This window comes from Danio rerio, chromosome 6, assembly GCF_049306965.1.
Source record: "Danio rerio strain Tuebingen ecotype United States chromosome 6, GRCz12tu, whole genome shotgun sequence".
Classification (NCBI taxonomy): domain Eukaryota; kingdom Metazoa; phylum Chordata; class Actinopteri; order Cypriniformes; family Danionidae; genus Danio; species Danio rerio.
Genome location: NC_133181.1, coordinates 60,489,621 through 60,507,500, shown reverse-complemented (window position 1 = coordinate 60,507,500; position 17,880 = coordinate 60,489,621). Strand labels below are relative to the sequence as shown.

Here is a 17,880-nt window from a genome sequence, read left to right as displayed (position 1 = left end):
GTATTTATAGTGGCTTAGGAATCGTCTGATTGGTCAATCATACATTGGATAATGCAAGACCAGCCGCAAGCAATCATAAGCACGTGATCCTCTCCAAATATTTTCAAGAGTTCACACTTAGCTAATGATTGATTATATAGCTTGTTTGGCATGCTGTCCTGGGAAAGAGCCCTGAGCTCATAAGATCCTCGAGTCCAGGGCTCACTCCCGTTTGCAGGGCAAGAGGGGAGTTTGAGCTCAGGTAGATCTGGAGAACTCCCCTGCTGTAGTTGCTAATGAACATATAGTGATTGCTCTTAAGAGATATATACTTACTAGGTGCATGTCTATGGCGGCCATTTGGATTAGTCAATTAAGTTGCATGTTTTTAGACGGTGGGAGGAAACCGGGGAACCAGGAGGAAACCCACATGAGCATGGAGAGCATGGGGAGAGCGTGTAAACTCTACACAGAAACGTCAGCTGGCTTGGTAAGGACTAGAACCAGTGACGTTCTTGCTTTGAGGCAACAGTGCTAACCATTGGGCCACCGTGCCACGCATCTAGGAAAGGAGGAGGAGTAGGGGTGGAAGGGGGGATTTTTTAAAATGAAGATGGCTGTTATTTGGAACTTGGGGTATTTATAGTGGCTTAGGAATCGTCTGATTGGTCAATCATTAACTGGATAATGCGGGACCAGCAAGCATTCATAAGCATGTGATCCTCTCCAAATTAGTTTATAAACTTCACTTAAACTAAAAGGAGATTTCATGTGATTTTGTAAACTAGTAGTGTTTTGAAATTAATGAACGCATATTAATCCTGATAACCGTGAAATCGTGATTATTCCACAGATTATAATCATACAGCCAAAATCTATAATTGCTGCATCCCTATTTAGGAGGACAAATAAACAAAAATAAAACATGAAATATCACAAAATCTGCTAATTTACAGAGACTTTTAGAGTGCAGTAACCTCTTTGTTTCTATTGTGAAAATTTACGAGAAGCATGGACGTTCATGAACGTTGACTCTGCAGTCTGAAATCCTCAAGATCTCCACCAAGCCTCTCAAGTAACGTCATAAAAAAGAGCAACGTCTGCTCTTTAACGTTTTTCTTTCTCCTAAAAATGCGCATCCGATGGCAATTTTAATTCCACAAAGGCCATTTATATCAGGTCCTGAAGGGCTTTTGTGCTGGTAAAATCCCTCCGTCTATAAATAGCTCCAGAATCCTCTAATCTAACCCTCTGACCACAGTCTTTTGTTGATGTGATTAATGTTTGGTTGGAGATGCGAGACCACTGAAGAGTGTGTGTGTGTGTGTGTGTGTGTGTGTGTGTGTGTGTGTGTGTGTGTGTGTGTGTGAGGCTGAAGATGATGGTTGTAGTGGTTCAGGCGCTAACTATTTCAGCTTATGTTTTACGCAGCAGATGCCCTTCCAGCAGCAGCCCATTATTGGAAAACACCTATACACACTCATTCACATGCACACACTCATATACTATGGCCAATTTAGTTCATCAATTCCCCTATAGAGCATGAGTTTGGACGGTGGGTGAAACTTGGGCACCCGGAGGAAACTCACGCCAACACAGGGAGAACATGCAAACTCCACACAGAAATGCCAACTGACCCAGCCGGGACTCGAACCAGCCAGTGCTAACCACTGAGCCACCATGCCACCCCCAGTAAAGAAAAAATATTAAATTTAATTTATTAAATTAACATATTAAATCAATTGCTTTTGTTATACGTTATTACAAAAATTGTGACATATGTACAATTCCACTGGAAAGAGTAAAAACTAAGTGTCAAAAGAAAAGAAAGGAATAAAAGAAATAATAATACACATTTTAAAAGTCAAAGTTTTGCAAAAAAAAAAAAAAAAACAAAGAAGAAAGAAAATGTTAAATTGTGTGATGTTGTATGATAAAAAAACCAAAAGTGTTAAAAAAAATACTGAATGCCAAGGGTAAAAGTTTTATTAACTCAAAATTGTGTTGAGTCAAAAGAAAATAAAAATATGTGACAAAGTCAAAATTCATTCATGCATGTGTATGCTCTGGCGCAACCTGCACATGGACGCATAGCCCTCGCCGTGCCAGTCACCGACTTGCACCTCGCAAAAAAACTGTAACTACACGTCGCAACAAAGTGTAGCGCAAGCTCTGTGATTGGTCAGCTTAGTATCGCTGATGAGTGTGGGCGGGATCGAGAGCCACACGAACCCATTGGAGCAAGTGTTTTATTGACGAGTCCCGTGAAGGAGCTCCTGATAAAAAGCTTTGTTTTGTGTTTACTTTATGCAGATGTTTTACGCAGCGGATGCCCTCCCAGCCAAAACCCAGAACTAAGAAACACCCATACACACTCACATTAACACGCACCAGGGTATAACCATATCATTACATGGGACCATTACATATGGTATTACAGCCATATCACCCTGCAGCTCAAGACCGGTTACTCACTGAAGCCAAGCAGGGCTGAGCCTGGTCAGTACCTAGATGGGAGACCACTGGGGAACACTAGGTTGCTGTTGGAAGTGGTGTTAGTGAGGCCAGCAGGGGGCGCTCAACCTGTGGTCTATGTGAGTCCTAATGCCCCAGTAAAAGTGAAGGGGACACTACACTGTCAGTGGGCGCCGTCTTTCGGATGAGACGTTAAACCGAGGTCCTGACTCTCTGTGGTCATTAAAAATCCCATGGCACTTCTCGTGAAAGAGCAGGGGTGTAACCCCGGTGTCCTGGCCAAAGTCCCTCTATCGGCCCATACGATCATGGCCTCCCAATCATCCCCTTCCACCGAATTGGCTCTATCACTGACTCTCCACTCCACCAATAGCTGGTGTGTGGTGAAGCACTGGTGCCGTTGTCCTGTGGCTGCCGTCGCATCATCCAAGTGGATGCTGCACACTGGTGGTGGTCTGAAGAGACCCCCCCCTCATGATTGTGAAGCGCTTTGGGTGTATGGCCATACACAATAAATGCGCTATATAAATACACATTACATTACATTACATATAACCAGAATATGTAAAGACCTCAAGTTCTAATCAGTATCAAACCTTTAACTTAATAAACAGCAGCAGTTAAATAAATCAATAAAGCACAAGCATGCAACAGAACTCGGATAAGCTCGGAAGAAACAAAGCTTCCGAGAATAAATCACATGGTTGTTTTCAGCGACAGGCTTCAGCCGCTGTTCAGACTCGTCTTTCTCCAAGCAGGAGTACGCAAACTTACATTTTAACATTTGCCGTCTGTTTCGCTCTATGGTTTCACTACATGTGGAGAGCGTCACATCACATCTTTGTCACATCAATTTAGTTCCTCAATTCAACTACACTCTCAGAAATAAAGGTACGTGATCTGTCACTGTGGTGGTACCTTAGCGAAAGGTACAAGTTTGTACTTAAAAGGTCCATATTAATTCAAGGGTACATATTAGTACCTAAAAAGTACAAAAGTGTTCCTCTTAAAATTTGTAGGTGCTAATATGTACTTTTAAGGTACCAGTATGAACACTTCGGGCCTTATCATACACCCGGCACAAGGCGTGGCGCAGTAGTCTTTTGGTAGTTTCAGCTTGGCGCAAGAGTGGTTTTGAGGCGTTGCGCTACGCTGTTTAAATAGCAAATGCATTAGCGCTCATATGTGCGCCCATAGGCGTTCTGGTCTAAAAAGGAAGGTGTTCTGAGGCGCACTGCTGGCGCGTTGCTATTTTGAGAAACTATAATAGATTTTTCATTAGACCAAAACAAACCCGGTCTAAACTCCAGCACAGAGTTGTGCCTCGCTTACACACTGCTTAATACACACAAGAGAGCAATAGGCAAATATCTTTACATATGAAAAAATTTAAATATTAAGGATATATAGAGGATATAATAAGAATAGATATAGAATATAAATATAAAGGATTCAAATATTACAAAACATATTATTTTCTAGCCTACATAAATATGAAAAATCACTGCTTTCATGTCTTCTTCATCTCGGGAGGCTTTTTCAGTTCATTCATAACAATTTGCTTTTGTATAATGTTATTATTATTAGCAGTATTATTTATTATATCCATATTTATATTTGTTTTATTAAAAACAAGCTTAGATTTGGCCACCTGTCAGGTTTTAGACCATATGGGGCACAGCATGTGTTTTAGGATATAACTCAGGTTTTTGAGCACACTTCGTTATTATTGTTCATTTATTCGTTTGCTGGAAATTAGAACTGAATTTAGAAATAGTTTTGAAATGAATATTTGCTCTTAACAAACAAAATTAATTATTTATAAGCTAATTGATGTCTGTGTGTAAAGGTTTCCCTATCCAAGAGCGAAAGTGAAAGTAGATCCATTATCTCTCATTCACACGCAGTAGATGCTCTGTTTAACTGTATTCTGTTAAAAACCTGTTAACTGTTTGCTTGTGAAATGCTCAGTTTTTCCACTTAGACTTACTTTGCGTTCTGTAAATAGCGAATGCGCTTATGGCGTGACGCAGCTGGCTCTTAAAGGGAATGGGAGATGAGACTCTTATTGGTTTATTCTCAAAACACACCTATAACTCATTAAGAAAATAAACTCAACCCTTTTAGACCATGCAGATTTTCCCGTCCGTAAATTAGCAAAAACGCGTCCTGACACACCCTGAAAGCGTTTGCGCCCTGCGTTTTGCGCTCTGCGCATGGACCGTCAAAATAGAGCCCTTCTAGTACAAACATGTACCTTTCAAAAAGGTACCACCCCAGTGACAGCTCACGTAATATGGAACAAAATCAATGCCTAAAGTCTTGAATTAAAAATCTTGTTGAATATCACAAACTGAAAAAAATAATACACCGTATTAACAAGTTCTTGCATTTTTATGACTTGAATTCCAGGGTTTGTATTTTTAGGTCCTGAAATTTAACATATCTGTATATTTAAGCTGTGAATATTTCAACGAAAAATATTTCAAACACGTTTTCAAACTTAAAAATTCAATAATTCATATTCAATTTTCAGATTTCACTTAAAAAATATTCAATACCCTTTAAAAATACGATGTATAATATTCAAAAGGTAATTTTCAGTTCATTTTATTTCAGTTCAAATATTCGCTTCCATAAATTCAGTGGATCAAATTCGACTGTTAAAATTCAACATTACATCCGGGAACTGCAGGAAAAGCAATAGATTGCAGAGTGAAGATCGCCAGCTGCTCTAGCTTTCACCAGCAGGTGGAGATGGAATAATGTAAGATTTTTAACCCAGTAAACAGGCGAGAAAAAGGCTATTAAAGGCACAAAAGTAGCATTTAATATTAATATCAATACTTTGGACATTATAAATGATAAAAAGTATGAGTAAAATGAGTAAATGAGGTTTTAATCATCTATATTTGCCCTTATGTAACGGAAGCCAGCTGGTGATCGCGTAAAGCTCACTCCTCGGATCCAGGGACAGACGTTGTTCTGCAATCTTATCGGAGCTTGTCTCCCATGCTGGCTCGTTACCTGCTCGGACCGGTGCGGTTACTTGCACATAAACCGTCTTTTGATGAATATGATGTTACACATTGTCTATCTTTATTGACTCTTTCTTCCATAGACACTAAGTATTATATTGACAGCTAAAGAATATAAACGTAAGAGAAACAGGAGAGGAAATATTATAATAATAATACAAAATAGATAAACATTGACAGGGCTAAGAACAATTACGAACAAAGATTTTCAAAACCAGAGAGATTTTATGAGAATGTCACACAAAACAGTTTACTTGGAAATGTTAAACAGTGTTCAGGTATGATTTAAGGTTGGTTATGGATGGGGCGTGTAATTTAAAATAATTTAACATAACGTGCAAATGCATTAAAGGAGCGTCTTCAGTTATTATTTAAACGCAGCTATGTCAGGATTGGGATAGGTTATATAATTTCATTATTCAAATTATGATTGTTAATATTAATATTTTATGACATGTATTTGGGCTATTGCGCTTAAATAACCCAGCCGGCATTTCAACGGTGATTCAACGTTGAATCAACGTCAGGTCTATGGTTGGATCAACGTTGAATTACCTTTCGATTTTGCAAATTGGATCAACGTTTATATAGTGACGTTGTTTCACCGTCGGAACACCACCGGTGATTCACCGTTGAATTCACGACGTTGTTTCACTCTTACCTTTTTCATGGGTGAATTATGGTCATTTTGTAGACGTTGAATGAAGGTTGAATTACCTTTCGGTTTTGCAAATTGGATCAACGTTGATACCGTGACGTTGTTTCACCGTCATACATTTCAACGTAAGTTAAATAGGAATTACATACAACGCAAAGTCCATAAATATAGCAAACAAATTTTTACTAATTAAAAATACACGACACAAATACACAACTTAGCCTGTGTATCAATTTATTTAATACACACCTCATTATTTCAATTATTCTAAATATACAGCAACATTTACAGCATACATCATTAAAACCATGCAGGTTACTATACATGCTCAAATACAGAAAAAGGCATACAATTAAATAGTCACTTTTTAATTAGGTTTCATGAATTAAAGTTAGTTAATGTTTACTAACATGAACAAAGAACAAATACTTGTACAGCATTTATTAATCATTTAATTAATTGAAATATGTCCCGATGCTATTAAAATCAAAATGTATGCTTGTTAACATTAATGCACTGAGCTGACATGAACTGTACTTTCTTTATTTGAAAGATGCTTCATTGTTCTTTGTTCATGTTAGTAAATACATTAACACTTACTAATACAACCTTATTGTAAAGTGTTACCGTCTTCAGAAAGACAGATACTAACTAAATTAAACTAAGTAACTAAACTATGCTTCAACCATCACAGTCTCCAAAATACAATTCCGTTTACAAAGTTTACAAAATACCCATTTTTAAAGTGGCTGCAATAAAAAAAATTAAATAAAAAACATCACTCACAAATAAGAATCACAAGTAAAATACATTACATCTGTTTGAGGTTTTATAGGTTGGGAGAAAAACTTGAGGTAAAAGATGGCCCTGGGACAAAAAAATCAAGCGTAAAACACTTAAACATCTATATCAGTCTAGCAGTTAAATACATATTTATTTCTCAAACACCAGGTGAGTTTCCTACAAAATCAATAATGAGGTTTGCTATTCCAATTCATTGTGAATGAATGGCTTCACTTTCACAATAGTGAAAACTCATGCTATAATCTAAACCTGACATTACTCCTTCACTTTGCAGGTCTGCATGCTAAATATTTAGTAGTTTTTTTTTTTTTTTTTGCATAAAGTACATCTATTGTGTTTAGCATTACTGCAGCAAAACTGAGCACCTGTGACAGTGGAACATGTAGACAAATATTTCAGTAAATCATCAAGAAAATGTGTAGAATATATAGTTTGATTCTCTCTCACAAACACAACAGTAAAAGCAATTTGTTATTCTATTATTATTAGTATCATAAAAATTGCATGTTCACATGGGTCTTATAATAATGGCTCACATTTGTGAATGTAGGACCACTATTTCACTATTACATGTCACATTAACTGTTCATATAGGTTCTGTTATTAAGTACTTGTGTCATCCCAGAGACCTGTTAATCTTCAGAACACAAACTAAAATATTCTAGATTAAATGCTCCTCATCCTCTACAGACAGCAATAGTCCCAAGATGGTCATTGTCAAGATAAGGCACAAAACACATTGTCAAAACGTTCCATGGGACTTCAGTGATTTCAACTGTGAACATACCAAGCTCCAACAACACTTTAGTGAGGCAAAACAAAACAGTAAATACAAATGTGTTTGCGTATATCTCTCCCGCATCAGATCAGCATGTGTGTTTACTACGAGCAGTTTGCACACACCATGACCTGTTGTGGCAAAGGCAAACAAGTTATTTTTACAGTACTTACTGTGATTTAACCTTTATGACAAATGTACTGGACCTGTTACACATATCTTTTATGAACACAAATTTCACTGTAACGGATACTGTTGTTTTGCTCCAGTTATACCTTTAGAGAACACCGTACTAGTCAGACATCCATACAAAAGCAGAGAGTTTGGTCTTGTGTAGCAGAACTACAATAGATGTCTGTCTGTCTGTCTGTCTGTCTAGGCTGACACTGGTTTAGGCCATCAGTATGTCCTTGATGACCTCAAATGGAGCTTCCAGAAAACCTGCAATAAATGAAATACGAGGTTACAACTAAGTTGGTGTCTGCTATTATACAAAGTGAAATTCAAATATTTATTTTTTATTGAATCCAAATTTGTCCTATAATATCGTCCCACTCAATAATTTTGACTCATCCATCTGAATATTCCTAACTAAGAGAAGTGAAGAATAAGGTGTGATATCGTCAGGAAGCCCTTCGCCACCACCGGTGCCAGCATTTCCAGAATTCAAATTTCAGATTCTCAAAAAAATTACTTTTTTTTTTTTTTAACAAAGGCTGCAGTAAAGAATCATGAAACATTCAACACATCTAATAATTACAAGTTGTTGTAAACCATTACATGTACTGTAAAAGCTGTTTGAAGCTTTTTAGACATATGGTTGAGAAAAACTCTAGAAGGAGTAGCACTTCTGCAAAAGTCTGCATGTAGGTCAGAGAATTAAAGGGATAGTTCAAAATTTGTATTCTGTCGTCATTTACTGACCACATTGAACACAAAAGAAGATATTTTGAAGAAAGCTGCAAATCTATAACCATTGACTTCTATAGTATTTTTTTCTACTATGGAGGTCAATGTTTACAGGTTTTTAGTTTTTTTTTTCAGAATAGCCTCTTTTTTTGTTCAACAAAATAAACTCATAATGGTTTTAAACCATTTGGGGAGTAAAATGTGAGTAAATTTTCATTCTTGGTTGAACTATCCCTTTCAGTTGGAAAACACCAGAATTCTTAAGTACACCCCTTTCGCAAGACAGATGATTCATTTCATTTCTCATCTTAATCCTCAAGTTTTTAATATTTAGATTTATTTAAATAGTATGTTTATTTACTTGTTTTAAGGACATTTAATAAAAACAACTTCTCAATGACATCACATGTACTGGACCTGCTACACATGTATCACTATTTTTATTAATACAAATTTCACTGTAACAGGTGCTGTTGTTTTGCTCCAGTAATACCTTTAGAGAACACAGTAGTAGTCAGACATCCATACAAAAGCCTTGGCGTGGAATAGCAGAACTGCAGTCTGTCCAGGCTGATACAGGTTTAGGCCATCTGCGTGTTCTTGATGCCCCTCAACTGGACCTTCCAGAAAACCCAGAAAATTAAAACCCATTACACCTCTTATCTGCCACTATACAAAGTGTAATTTAAGCATTAATTTCTAACTAAATACATATTTGTTCCCCAATACTGTCACATAGTATAACATCACAACATGATTTCACAATAATAATATCAATATAATATCACAACATAGCCTAACAATCAATAAACAAACAGATTAGAAAGAGAATATCACCAACCAAAGCATCAAGAAGATTTAACAGATAGCTTAGTTAAAGCTAAAGTAAACTTACATGGATAAAGCCTTTTCCATTCAATGCTGTGCAAGTTAGTGCGTCTCTAGAGTAAAAGCAAAAACAACAACAACAACAGTGAAACGACAGCAGTTCACTTTGTAATAATAACACTAATGATACAGCGTATAAAAAGGATATTGTTTTATAACGTTGCTAAGTAACTTTAAACTGCGTTTGGAGTTTATCGCTTTGAATTTGCCATAAAAACGCTCATTTAGACTAACGTTAAACATGTGACATTACCTCGAGCGCAAACGACTAAAAACCAAACTGGAAAGTTTTAAATGCTTCAAAATTCGAAACACTACACCAAGTCACATTTAAGATACACTGTGTGTAAAACAAAATCGGGGGGTAAATAAAACATTAAAGCATCTAAAAACACGCTTACCTCTGAATTCTGCTGCACTGCAGGTCAGGTGTTCGTAATTAAGTGAAGTGAAGCGCTGCGCGTGGCCGCGTGCGCCTAGTCCTCCGATACCATGGTAACCAAACATGTTGAATATTGGATGAAGCCATGACGTTAATTCAACATACAGATCATGATAAAAAAAATGTCAACGTTGATTTGTACAAGAATTTCTGTAACTTTTTTCAACCATTTATCATTCAACATTGTTTCAACATTAAAGCAACTACTGACGTATTTTCAACCACATTTCAACGTTGAAGCCTTGTCATATGCAGGCTGTTTTTCAACCATTCAACATTAAACGTTCTATCAACATTATTTCAACGCTCAAAACACATCTGACCTTATTTCAACCATATTTCAACGTTGAAGGTCGGTCGTGTGCCGGCTGGGAAGTCATCCGTGATTCTAAATTAATATTTCTATTCATCCTTTTTGGCTATCACTTTGTTATCGTCTTTCTCTTCTTTTTGTCTATTTTTTGTGGTTCTGCCACTGTTACGTTTGCAAAATGTCTTTAGTTTGTCCAGATTATCGCTTTTCCTCTAAAATAGAGAGGAAGCAGAAGGAAAATGAATGAATTGAGAATGAATGAAATGATTGACGTTTTTATGCCTGTGCTGTGCGGCTTGCGCACGACAAAGACGAACGAGTGGCCGCGAGCTCCGGTGGCCGGTCAGAGCCAGCGCCGCATATCAAACTGGTTAAGAAATGCTGGATGGCTGCCAATATATGATAGGAATTCTTCCGAAGTTTCAGATGATATCTGGGCTTGTGCATAATAATGTAAAATAAAAGTGAAAGTCATGACATTTGGCCAAGCATAAGAATAGCCTACAAGAGTGTTTCGATTATTATCATGACATGTCATGCTTGGGCTTATATGAATAACACCTCGCTGTTTACCATTTCCGAAAGTGGAGCTGACGTCGGCGCGAAATTGCTTGTATAATTGTAAAAAGACTGATAAATATTAATGGATTTCTTATATCTGTCATTTCTGATAATATAATTGATTTAACTAGTGTGAGTATCCAACACTCATTTAGCAAAAATGCATCCAGAATCCTAAACCAATAACTTTGTCAAGCAAAAATTATGATTTTATAGGCTACTGATTTAAAAAAGAAAAAAAAAAGAAAAAAGAAACTATTAGCTACCCTAGCAATTGTTTATTTAAATATGATCATCTCAAAATATAAAATAAAAACATAATGGGTTGACTTTGTGAAATCATAAAACAGACTTGCAGAAAAGAGTTAATAAGAATAAATGAGCAAATACATTCTCTCCAGTAGATGGCGATTAAAGCTCAGTAATACCCCATGATGATGAACAGAGCTGCTTTGCAGGAACCCCTCAACCACGCATGTCAAACCACGCATTCTAAACATAATCTTATGAAACTAGCTCAAGTGACAACTATATTAAATTTAAACCAGTTTAAATAAGTTTATATGTTTAATAACTGCAAAAAAGATCAACATTGCTAATCATAAAATTCAAACGGTCGCTGAAAAGTTATAAATAATGGTTTTCTCATTTAATACTGAAAACAAATTAAAGTCAGTTATAACTGCCTATTATCAAACCACAGGCGACTCATTTTATTACTTATCATTGGCTGCGACATTGCCACTTTTGCGTTAATACCTTTTTCTCGCCTATAGGCTACATAACAATAAAACAATAATCTGGACAAACTAACACATTTTGCAAACGTTTAACCATGGCAGAACCCCAAAAATTTGAAAAAAGAAGAGAAAGACAGGCAGAGTGATAAAAAGGATAAATAGAAATATTAATTTAGAATCACGGATGACTTATTTAAGCGCAATAGCCCAATTAAATGTCATACAATAATAATATTAACAATCATAATAATAATTCAAATGATGAAAATGTATAACCTATGCCAATCCTGACATAGCTGCGTTTAAACAGCGCAAACATTACTCCTTATAGTTATGCCATATTAGGCGGTTCTGTGTGAATAACTGAAGACGCTCCTTTAATGCATTCGCATGTTAAATTATTTTAAATCAGACGCCCCATCCATAACCAACCTTAAATCATAGGCCTACCTGAACTCTGTTTTGTGTGACATTCTCATAAAATCTCTCTGGTTTTGAAAATCTTTGTTCGTAATTGTTCTTAGCCCTGTCAATGTTTATCAATTTTGTATTATTATTATAATATTTCCTCTCCTGTTTCTCTTACGTTTATATTCTTTAGCTGTCAATATAATACTTAGTGTCTATGGAAGAAAGAGTCAATAAAGATAGACAATGTGTAACATCATATCCATCAAAAGACGGTTTATGTGCAAGTAACCGCACCGGTCCGAGCAGGTAACGAGCCAGCATGGGAGACAAGCTCCGATAAGATTGCAGAACAACGTCTGTCCCTGGATCCGAGGAGTGAGCTTTACGCGATCACCAGCTGGCTTCCGTTACATAAGGGCAAATATAGATGACTAAAACCTCATTTACTCATTTTACTCATACTTTTTATCATTTATAATGTCCAAAGCATTGATATTAATATTAAATGCTACTTTTGTGCCTTTAATAGCCTTTTTCTCGCCTGTTTACTGGGTTAAAAATCTTACATTATTCCATCTCCACCTGCTGGTGAAAGCTAGAGCAGCTGGCGATCTTCACTCTGCAATCTATTGCTTTTCCTGCAGTTCCCGGATGTAATGTTGAATTTTAACAGTCGAATTTGATCCACTGAATTTATGGAAGCGAATATTTGAACTGAAATAAAATGAACTGAAAATTACCTTTTGAATATTATACATCGTATTTTTAAAGGGTATTGAATATTTTTTAAGTGAAATCTGAAAATTGAATATGAATTATTGAATTTTTAAGTTTGAAAACGTGTTTGAAATATTTTTCGTTGAAATATTCACAGCTTAAATATACAGATATGTTAAATTTCAGGACCTAAAAATACAAACCCTGGAATTCAAGTCATAAAAATGCAAGCACTTGTTAATACGGTGTATTATTTTTTTCAGTTTGTGATATTCAACAAGCTTTTTAATTCAAGACTTTAGGCATTGATTTTGTTCCATACACGTACCTTTATTTCTGAGAGTGTATAGCGCATGTGTTTGGACTGTAGAGGAAACCGGAGCAACTGGAGGAAACCCACGCCAACACAGGGAAAACATGCAAACTCCACACAGAAACGCCAACTGACCCAGCCTGGACTCGAACCAGTGGCCTTCTTGCTGTGAGGCCACAGTGCTAACCACTGAGCCACCCCAACTCAAAATTCAGTAAAAGCAGAAAGAAAAAGAAATACGTGTGAGATAAATCTGATGAAAAGTATTTCTTAATCTTGTTTTTCATCTCAGTTGCTCACAGTGTTTGATAACCCAGTAAATAACACGCAGTTGAGCACATTCACAGACTCGCTGATGGTGTTTCTGGGAAAAGCAAAACAAGGTGTAAATCTGTCTGTGCTCTAAAATGTGAGCATTCCTTCCCATCGGGACACAAAGCGCTCATCTTTAGGAGACGGATGCAGATTTCTGGAGGTTTCCAGGTGCCGAGACAGAGAAACATGCGGTTGATTTTACTGCCTGACTGGACAAACACAGCGTCAAACACAACACTTTCCTGCAGCACAGGCTGGTTGCCGTGGGAGAGGCAGGAATCCGTCTGATTGGATACGCTGTGACTCCTGAAACTCGCTGTTCCCGGAATGTCGCCTACACAAAAATGTTCTTGAAAAAACACACCAAACCAAAGCAAACTACAGCAGCAAAGTTACGCAGTCACCAAAAAGTGATCAGGACACTGCTCTAAAAAAATACCTCAATGCATTTCAAAAAGGAAATCTGATATTCAAGGGGGACCTATTATGCAAAATTAGGAATGTCCTGATCAGGGGTGCGCTTCCTAAACAATGTCTTGAACTATCATAGTACGATGCATCGTTTGAGAAAAGAACGATGTAGTAACGAGTGTTTCCCAAAACCCCTAGTTTCTCTATCGCAGATCCATCGCTTGAACAACGTTAGTTATAACGTAAAACACCCATAATGATGCTCTACACGGGGTGGATTAACTACTTATTTAGAATAAAAACGTAATTTTTTTGTGCAAATTATATTGTTTTACACGCACACACATTTTTAAAAAAATCCCATATTAGTTTTAGTAAAAACATGCACTCGATTAATTCCAAATTAATTAAAATATATATATATAAACTACACATATAGGGCCTATTTATGTTTCCTTTACAAATATTATTGAGAATATTCCATATAAAGTCACATAGCTATGATTATATATTATATAATCATGTAAATTGTTAATGGTTGCAGGCTTAATTTACAGTAGGCTATTTATTAGGAAATGAAAAATTTTTTCACTTAATATCCTACATCATTATTATTATTATTATTATTATTATTAAGTAGGATTTTGTTTATTATTATTTATTTATTTATTTATTTTTGAAAAGTCTATTTTTTCAATTTGACACAAGTAAACCACTTTAGAAATGTTCTAACCCAGTGGTTCTCAGACTTCTTTCATCGAGTACCACCCCAGAAATAAATTGTCCCTCCAACTACCACCATAAAGACTGGTATTGAAATCAAGTAGCGTAGTAGGCCCAGTAAAACAGCTACAGCTCTGACAGTTTAAAAATGTGGCAGGTTAGTGAAGTTTATTTATAAACAAATTTTCGAGAGGATCACATGCTTATGATTGTTCACAGCTGTTCCAACTTTAGCTAATAACTGATTATCCTATCAGACGATCCTTAACTCACTATAAATAACCAGACTTTTCTCATCTTAATATCTTCTTAATCCAAAATATTTTAGCTAAACTCTGAGTACACCTTCAGCATCCATATCTGACACTTAGCTACAACAAGCAAGAGGGGGAGTCATCGAGATCTACCTGAGCTCAAACTCCCCTCTCGCCTTGCAATGGGAGGGAGCCCAGGGCTCGGGGATCTTATAAGCTCAGGGCTCTCTCCCAGGAGAGCACGCCAAACTAGCTTTACTATCAATCATCAGCTAAGGGTGAACTCTTGAAATTACTATTAATAAGAAAATTATTATTATTTTCAGCCACTTTAAACTCTATAAATAGTTTGAACATTAACACTGTACTGTGTCTAAAAAAAATTAAAAATAAATAAAATGTCAACGTTTAAATTAAAACATGCTTTTAAAAGTTAATTAAAAAGGGTAGGCTACAGTTCTTAAAAAGTACAACAAAAAAAACTCCTGAACTTAAATGTAAAGTGTTAACCTGTTCAACAAAACCTGGAAATGTTGATTGGACCTCATAAATATTGGCATGAAATATATGTTGCATGTACATATGACATATTGGATTCCTCTGCGCACCACTAGAAGGAAGCCTGCGTACCATTAGTGCTACACGTACCACAGTTTAAGAACCACTGCTCTAACCAACAGGCCCATGTCATACAGATACATTTCTCAATAAATAACCCACTATAGCCCCAACTTCAGACACGCCTTCAGTCAAGCGTTGATGCTGAAGCCCCGTGTGAATGGGGCGTCAGGAGCCAACTCAGGGCCGACCCGTGGCATAGGCAGTATAGGCAAATGCTAAAGCCGCCTTTCCATTGCACACGACATTTGGACACAACTGTCTGAATACGCCCCCACAGTATTTTCAGTGTTGTCGTGAACCACGGGGGAGAAGTTGGTGTCCGAAATAAAGGAGGGCAAAAGCAAGAGCCTTTATTCTCTGTGCTTTTACATAGTTTAATGGATGAATGAATACTGGAAACTCATAGACCGCTAAAATATTGGAGGGAATGTGGAGAAAACATTAAAAACAGAAAGACTTTCAATTCAATTCAGCTTTATTTGTATAGCGCTTTTACAATGTAGATTGTGTCAAAGCAGCTTCACATAAATGGTCATAGTAACTGGAACAGTGTGGTTCAGGTTTTAGTGTTTAAGTTCATTCTTTCTTACTAACATTTACGAACAGAAAAGTTTTTTTAATATAGACTTTTTATAATTTAAAAAATAACCAAATAAACTGCTAATTCTCATCTCGCGCGCACAGATCTGCTTGGACAACACTGGAATACATCATATACGGTCCGCAGGTCGCATACGGTCTAGTTGCAGGAGTTCAACGGATCCGCAGCTCAATTCGGATCCGAATTTTCCGCATACGGAGATGATCGGAACTCCACGCAGCTCCCGGACTGCTCTCCATTGGATATGAATGACTTCCGGTCTGTCGCTTGTCGTTTGTCGACAAGGGCACTGTACATCCAGGGGGGCGCCAGAAATAAGCGGGGTTAAGTTGGTTTTGTTTTCGATATTCCTGACACATTCAGTTATAGACGGCAATAACTCAAAAACCTCTTACCCTAAAAAGATCTAAAGTGTGTTTCCTACAAAAAGACAAAGATGGTTATGTTTTACAGTCCTTTTCTTTTCTTTTTTTTTTTGCTCAACATTACGAGCACTGCTTCGTTTAAGCCCTCGCAATATGCGTTTAGCTGGGAGAGAACGCAATGAGCGGAGTTTTCAGTAAGGGACCGTCGGAAAACTGCTTCTTTTTTTCATTTTTTTTTAAAAAACTTAAGTGTGTGTGTGTGTTTGTTTGTTTATTATCATTTGGTGCTGTCTATGGCCCCGTTTACACTAGTGTGTTTTAGTTTTAAAACGGCGTTTTAGATCAAAAACAATCCGCGTCCACATCGTTTTACCTAGCGTCTCTGAACATATCTCTGTCCACACTACGCCACCAAAAACGAATATCACGTGACCATTCGCGCACTCAGGGCATGTGTGTTCTAGTATAAACAGAAAGCATGCGTCTCGCTCGGCATTTGGTTATTGTTAGTCAACAAACGCCGTTTGAACATTAAACACGATGGCAAAGAAAGCAAGAGAGGTATTTTTGTGGACACACGACGAGGTCGAGTTGTTACTAAACGTAATGAATAACTGCACATTGGCGCCTAAAACAGACAATAGTGGACACAACGCTCCCATTTCTGTGCCCATGTTGTTGTTTACAGTGCTGTCTTCCGTTAGCGTCAAAGCCATGTGTTATAGTCATGTGATAGGGGCTTGACGAATAAGGGAAGGATACACAATGACACAAAAGCCCCAATCAGGAAGCTAATCTCAGCAGCCCCGCCTCCGTTTTCAGATGTCTCCGTTTTTCCCCATCCACACTGAGACGGAGCAGCAGCGTTTCAGAATGAAAACGGCCTCTCCAGCGTTTTCAAAACGCTCCGTTTTCGGCGCTCGAGAACTCCGGCGTAGTGTGGACGGATGGTGTAACCGTAGCAAAACTCTGCATTGTAAAACGAAAACGCATTAGTGTAAACGGGGCCTATGTTTGTGTATGTGTGTGAATGAAAGACAGTGTGGTGCTGTGTGTCTGTGTGTTAATACAGCTTGTTTTAGCCTCACCCCAAAATATAACACTGTGTATGGAAAGCATCGTCAATGCACCGTGATGTCGAATTGAACCGAATCGATGGCATGATAATCGTAACTGAACTGAACCATCAGACCAGTATAGGTTCACACCTCTAGAAGCTATCATGCATATTAATGAAGTTCACAATAGAGCGCGCTGATTGGCTGTCTGGAAAGTCTTTCTCATGAATTAATGCTGAAAGCTCAAAGGCATCACGTTGTACTGGCCGGTACAGACATCCAGTCTACACGCTGGAATTCACGCAAGTATCTAACTACCGTTACGTAGCTTTAAAATTTCTTTTTAAACCAATTTCCCCTTTGAGCTAAATGGATGTGTCCTATTAGTGTTTATAGCAGCGTGGGACACACTGTCAACATCTCTAATAATGTGTTCTGGTGTTTCGTGACCGAGTCTGCGTGAACTGGAAGTTGCTGAGACTTTGCTACTGCTATTTAAAAGTATT

At 37.3% G+C, this 17,880-nt stretch overlaps 1 protein-coding gene and 1 long non-coding RNA gene across 6 annotated transcripts in view; both read right to left on the bottom strand.

The window, feature by feature from the left end:
- Positions 1-17,880, bottom strand: part of snta1 (syntrophin, alpha 1) — a 182,085-nt gene that overhangs the window by 137,915 nt on the left and 26,290 nt on the right. The gene's annotated exons all lie outside the window — the stretch shown is intronic.
- Positions 6,368-9,993, bottom strand: LOC137495970 (uncharacterized). The gene is made up of 4 exons (XR_011015983.2): positions 9,931-9,993; positions 9,537-9,582; positions 9,135-9,261; positions 6,368-8,173 (listed from the first exon to the last, which is right to left on the bottom strand). It is a non-coding gene; the product is annotated as an uncharacterized lncRNA (long non-coding RNA).